The sequence below is a fragment of the Borostomias antarcticus genome, assembly GCF_949987555.1.
Source record: "Borostomias antarcticus genome assembly, chromosome: 2".
NCBI classification, from domain to species: Eukaryota; Metazoa; Chordata; class Actinopteri; order Stomiiformes; family Stomiidae; genus Borostomias; species Borostomias antarcticus.
In genome coordinates, this window is record NC_140235.1 from 12,682,933 (window position 1) to 12,689,285 (window position 6,353).

Here is a 6,353-nt window from a genome sequence, read left to right on the forward strand (position 1 = left end):
GGCTACGCTCTATAGCTAGCATAGCTTTACTCGTTTTTGAAAATGTAGCGAAAGCTTTAGCTAAATTCAGCTGCTGCAATGCTTCATAAGAAATACCATTCAGATTAATAAGAAAGATGGACCTGTCTTCAGTATTTCCAAACATGGATATAGCCTTAAGGATTTACTTAACTGCCTGTATCCAATGCCTCTCGAGAGCGCTCCTTTTCAAAACTCAGACCTCAAAACCAGACTGCGCTCTACAATGGGACAAGAAAGACTCGACCACTTGACATTGATGTCTTTGGAAAATGACATTCTGAGAGCCCTTTACTGCTCTAATTAAGAACTTTGCCAGGCGTAAAGCCAGGAAGGAGCCTTTTTAAAGGTAAGAATGCATTGAATGCAAATCAAATTTAAACCTAAGGCATTATTAGCCTACCTGCGTGTTTCTATTGATCAGTAGGCTATCTTATGCTTGCTCTACTTGTGAGTGGACAGAATGATGCGAGCAGCCAGGTTGTATGTGATGAATAGGTTTTTGTTATTGATGCTCGGGGCTTGTGTTGGTGAGGGAGGGGGGTTAAAGGGAGCGTGCCTGCGTCATTAGTTCAGAGTGATGTTGGCGCTAGAGTGTGGATGTTGAGTTGCTGGACCGGAGTGTCCTGGCTTAAAGGATTAACATGGTAATTTTCACTTTTTTTGACATTGAACGTGCTATTTGCACAATAGGACATTGAAGAAACACAATAAAAACATTAAATATATCCGTTTTGTCGTTTTTGAGAAACTGGAAGCGTAACATTTTCAGTCCAATTTGACTCGGGGTAAAAATACTCCGAATTCGTGACGTTTTTCCCATTGTTGACGTCACCCTAAAGTTTGAAAATCCCGCCTCCACTCCCCTGCACCGCCTCCAACAGAAATCTGTCTGCCTCCCGCACCTGCTGTCTGCGCCGTTTCACCATCTATCCAACATGGTAAGGCAGCTCTGAACCCTTTCTCATCTTGAGAATAATTGAATAGTTGCAGTCTCTTAATTTTATATAATTTGTACGTTTTATAGGCCTAATTGTATTTGTGGTTGTCATACATATTGGGAAGTTTTCACCATGATCTCCGTGTCTGAGTAGCCCACTGTTAGATAAACAAACCATAACGTTAGCTGTAATTGGCAACAGTTTTTAAAAAGCTGTCTGATCCAGCTAGCTATTTGTCTTTATCCAGCATGTTGACGTTAGCTAGCCTAATGTTTGGAATGTCAGCTAGCTGTGTTAATTATCCTAGCATGCTAACGTTAGCTCTCAATGCATTTGCCTTTGGTAACGTTAGCCCTCCAGTGCAATGGGAGAAACACAGCGCATCATACTGTACTCTTCCCTGGCATAAAATCTACTTGCACCAGGTGCAAACTGTGCTGTAAGGTTTCCGAAGCGATAGCCTACCATAACTGTTGTGAGCGTGCTTTGTTGTATAGGCCAATAGTTATCCAAGTCAAAGTTGGATATAAGTCAGTTTGTCTCCACAAGAATCTCCCGATTATCTCTCGCTCAAACTTAATTCGATATAATGTAGACTTACTGATAAATAGCCTATTGTTGTAATTTATGCTGTTTTGCATATGCAAAATAACGATGCTATTACTAATCGCTTTTATAATTTGCCCCCTTTTCTTGTAGCCAGATCACTACATTTCCAATACTGGGACTTGAGGTCCAGGTCTCTTCAGGGCTCTGGAGGTGTGCAGGTCCTGGAGGACAGGTTGCAGCCAATGTCACCTAATGATATTATAAATGTTACAACACCGCCCTGTTTTATGAGAAAGTAGCCTATGTCTTAATTTAATGTCATGTTGTATGCGCAACAATTACCTCGGAAAATAAAGACGTAGTCCTACAGTACCCGTGCGGGTTTTTGTCATTTATTTATTCTCACATTGAGATCTTAACTTGATCAAACACACCTGCTGTGTACTGAATCGTTTGTCCTAAGGTCTTGTATTGCAGCGTTGTGATGCGCATATAGAGGCTACTGTGCTAAAATTATGACTACATTTCAGGGTGGGTGGAGGTGAAGATATTAAGTCAAGTTATGTTCCTTTCATAATTTACAACTCCAAATAATTGTAATTCTGCAAAACATTCTGAAAGTTGTGTAAGGCTTATCATCACTGTGGCATCTGCTCCACATAATGTTGATCATCCCAGCACCTCGATCCGACCCAACTTCAGGAAGCATTGCGCATTTTGGGATTAAACAGCTCCAGTAGCGATATTCTATTATAACCAGAGGGCATTACAATAACATTCAAAACGAGATCTATTGACTGCATGACCTGTTAGTCTCCAGACTCCGGAGTAGGCTAGCCCTTGACCGCTGCGCTCACGGAGTCTTGGAGCACGGCCCTCTGTCTCCAAACTCATCGATTATGTTGAATCGCTGCGCTACGCATGCAGTCTGCCACATATTAGTAGGATCAGTAGGCTAGCCTATATGTAGGCTACATCCCCAGCCCCTTTCTGCAAAATGTATTGTGTTGCCTTTGTATGTGAAATGAGCTATAATGATTTAATTGATCTGACCAATAATCAGTTATTGCAGTGGTATTCCGCTCGATTCCTTACATCACCACAACTGACAGATGTTGAACCCAGAACAGTAACGTTTCAGTGTTCAACTGGCTTTGTTGGACACCTACTAAGATAAATAACGTTATACTGGTGAACAATGCGGATGTTATGTCGGTTTCACAGCGCAAATGATCTGTCTTCTGGTAAGACCCACAGTTGCAATTATTTGACTAACTAGGTCTATACTGTTCGTAGCTGGCTGAAAGCTATAAGTCTAATAGCCCAAGCCTCCAAGCTTGCGTGGCCGGCTGCAGGGGGCTATTCCTCTGTCGCGGGGGAGACGTGTCGTCGTTATACCTTTATCGTACTTTTCCCAAATAGGCCTAATGCAAATTCGAGGATACGGCCTGTTAGGTAGCGTGTATCTTTATAATGTTTGGGGGTTAATATAATATTAAGGACTTTGTAAATGCCCCTGGTAAGCAGCTAGAAAAATGGCTATTGATCTGGCTGTTGTGCGATCTAGCTCGTGTTGTCTAGCTCGGAGCGGTGGTAGCTATGGTAACGGGGCACACGCCTGTCAATCAGAATGATTCCAGTTGGTCATTTGCTCAGAGAACTGTCAATCAGTTGTTAATAATCACGCCCAGTTTTGAGTGAGTGAACTTTTTGAGTGGCAGATTCAGACCTCTAAAAACATGTTTTAAAAGAATTTGTATGGATGAATTCTGAAATAGTTAAACACATGTTTTTTGTTGTTGCCTAAAGATACCTGGAAAGTGTTATATTGAACCACCATGTTAATCCTTTAAGAGTAGAATTGTAAATTTTGACTTATAAATATGAAACTTGGCTCAAATAATAAGCAAATTAATAATACAATATGCTGAGTTGCAGAGATTGTTACAATATAGTGAAATTGTGTGTGTGTTGGTAGCAGTGGCGGGGGTGGTGTTGCTGGTGGTGGTGAGGGTACTGTTACTGGGAGGGGAGGGGGGGGGGGGGGGGGGGGCTAGGAAAATGCCTAGCCCCGGGGCCCATGGGTGCCTTAATGCGGGCCTGAGTATATCTGTGGTGGTGATAGGATAACATTCATATACAGAGAGAGGACGAGTAGTTGTTTTGTTGTATATTATTTCAATATACAACAGAGATCATCTACAAAATAGATTACATCCTAATTCGTAGCATCATCCATGTCTAAATCCCGAGCAGCCTCCCAACACTTGGCCAACTCAACATCTGTCCTCTGTAAGGAAATCAGGTTACTGCGTGTCATAGGTAGCTGGGTAGGCTCGGACACAAGGTTTTTACTCTGGAGCATGCTCTGACTACGAGCACTTGTGTCAGCGGTAGGCGAAGTGGGCATAGATGGAACTGGGGCAGTTGATGAGTCAGACAACTCAGTCGCGAACACGGTATCAACCAAGTCCTCACTCAGTCCTGCGCACGGGGTAGGCTACATGCGCACACAGGGAACACTTCAGGAAACCTAGCTCTGGGCCAATACATCAGGCTGTAGAACAGAGGGATATGTTCCAAAACCTCCAGCATAGGCATAACCCTGCCACCAGCAATATCGTTACCGAGCAAGAACATTTACACCTATTGAAAAAGACGGACGCACGGCCACCTTACACTCCACTGGCTATCACAACTGAAGTTCACCAGATGGAGAGGCACCGACACATAGCTCATTTCGATGTCCTGCACCAATACACTAGAACCAGTGGAAGACTTTTCAGAGAAAGGATGAATATCAGAGTATAAAAGACTGGGCTGCTCCCGTATCTCTCAATATGCGCACTGGATACTGGTCCGCCGCCGTGCCACTGAGAGACACCCACCCACAGGAACGGTGCGTAACCAGGGTGCAGTGAACCGCGCACTCCACCCAACTGGCGCTACTGGTTGCACCAAACCAACCTCCTTGGGGTGTTTGCTGGGCTGCGACATTTTGCGTTTCAACATGAAGCAGTCGGCCCTTACTCCAGCCAACCAGCTAACGTCAAAATCACTAGGACAAGAATGAATGAATGATGATGCTACGAATTAGGATGTAATCTATTTTGTAGAGAATGATGATTGAAATAATATATAACAAAACTACTCGTCCTCTCTCTGTATATTAATGTTATCCTATCATCACCACAGATATACTCAAAACATATCTTCATTATTTTCGCTATTATTGCCATCTACGTGTCACATAGACTAGCCAAGAGCCTAACGTCTGATCAGCTGTTTTGTGCAAACTACTTAGAGGCCACTAGCCTCCTAAAGCAGGAAACTAGCTATAGATAAAAATGTCCAATATTTGATATGACATCAATGAGCTAGCTAGCTCATCAGCAATCAATAACCTTTATTTATCCAGGCAAGTAGTTATTTATAACAACAGCCTGGCAGGAGGCAAGATAACAGCCTGGCAGGAGGCAAGATAGGCTCCTGCATGTGGGAGAAAAATAGTTCCATTCTTAAACCCAGTCATTAAACGTATCATTTCAAATTAATTTGAGTATTCGCTTCCCGCACATGTCCCACTGTTATTGACACTATAGCTGCCCAATCAGATTCAACAAGTAGTAAATCCCTTTCCGGTTGACACATTTCTAATGTGATTTCTGGTTATTGTCGTTGTGTTTTTGGGAGTTGCAATCGTGGTTTCCAATTTGCGATTGTGTTTTCTCTCTTGCTGTTGTGTATTCTGTATTGCATTTGTGTTTCCGACTTGCAGTTGTGTTTTCTGACTTGCTGTTGTGTTTTTTTAACTTTGTTGTTGTGTTTGAACTTTGCGGTTGTGTTTTTTGGACTTGCCGTTGTGTTCCGGATTTGCCGTTGTGATTTGCACGCGTCGGCCACCGTACCTACTACTTGCCAGAACTCACAAGTGCATCTTCTCTCTAAAACAAGTGACTAAGAGCATAATCTAGTGCTGAAGGCAAAGTGCAAGAATAGCAATCTAAAGTACATTGCAATATAATATAATACAATAAGTGCTTAGGCGGGAGGATTGTTGTAGTACTTCTTGAAGAGATGAGTTTTGAGCCTGCGACGAAAGATGGGCAGCGACTCTGCTGTCCTGACATCAGTGGGCAGTTCATTCCACCACTGCGGGGCCAGGACAGAGAAGAGCCGTGACCGTGTCGATCGACCGCAGGGGCCTCGGAGTGACGGGGCAACCAGTCGCCCTGAGGTAGCAGAGTGTAGCGGTCGGGAGGGGGTGTAGGGTTTAACCATGGCTTGGAGGTAGGAGGGGGCTGTTCCTTTCATTGCCCTGTAGGTTAGCGCCAGAGTTTTAAACTGGATGCGAGCCGCTACAGGGAGCCAGTGTAGGGAACGGAGGAGGGAAGTTGTGTGGGAGAATTTGGGGTGGTTGAACACCAGGCGAGCAGCAGCTTTCTGGACAAGTTCCAGAGGTTTAATGGCTGACGCCGGCGCCCCAGCGAGGAGGGAGTTGCAGTAGTCCAGGTGGGAGATGACCAGGGCCTGGATGAGTACCTGCGCCGTTTCATTAGTGAGGAAAGGGCGAATCCTCCTGATGTTGTAGAGCAGGGGTCAAATACACAGTGGGCCAAAATTTAAAACTTGAACAAAGTCACGGGCCAACATTGAACAAATGAAAATTTTAATATGGACCCAAACAAATTTTGCTTTAACATTGAATATGCACTTATCACTTTCGCTTTTGGTGCGCATCAATGGTGTGCACTAACATATGTGAATACGACCTCAGACACAAGTGTTGGTGCTCCATCTGCTCAGTAGAGAAGCTTGTAAAACCCTGACTGTCCTACAGCCAGG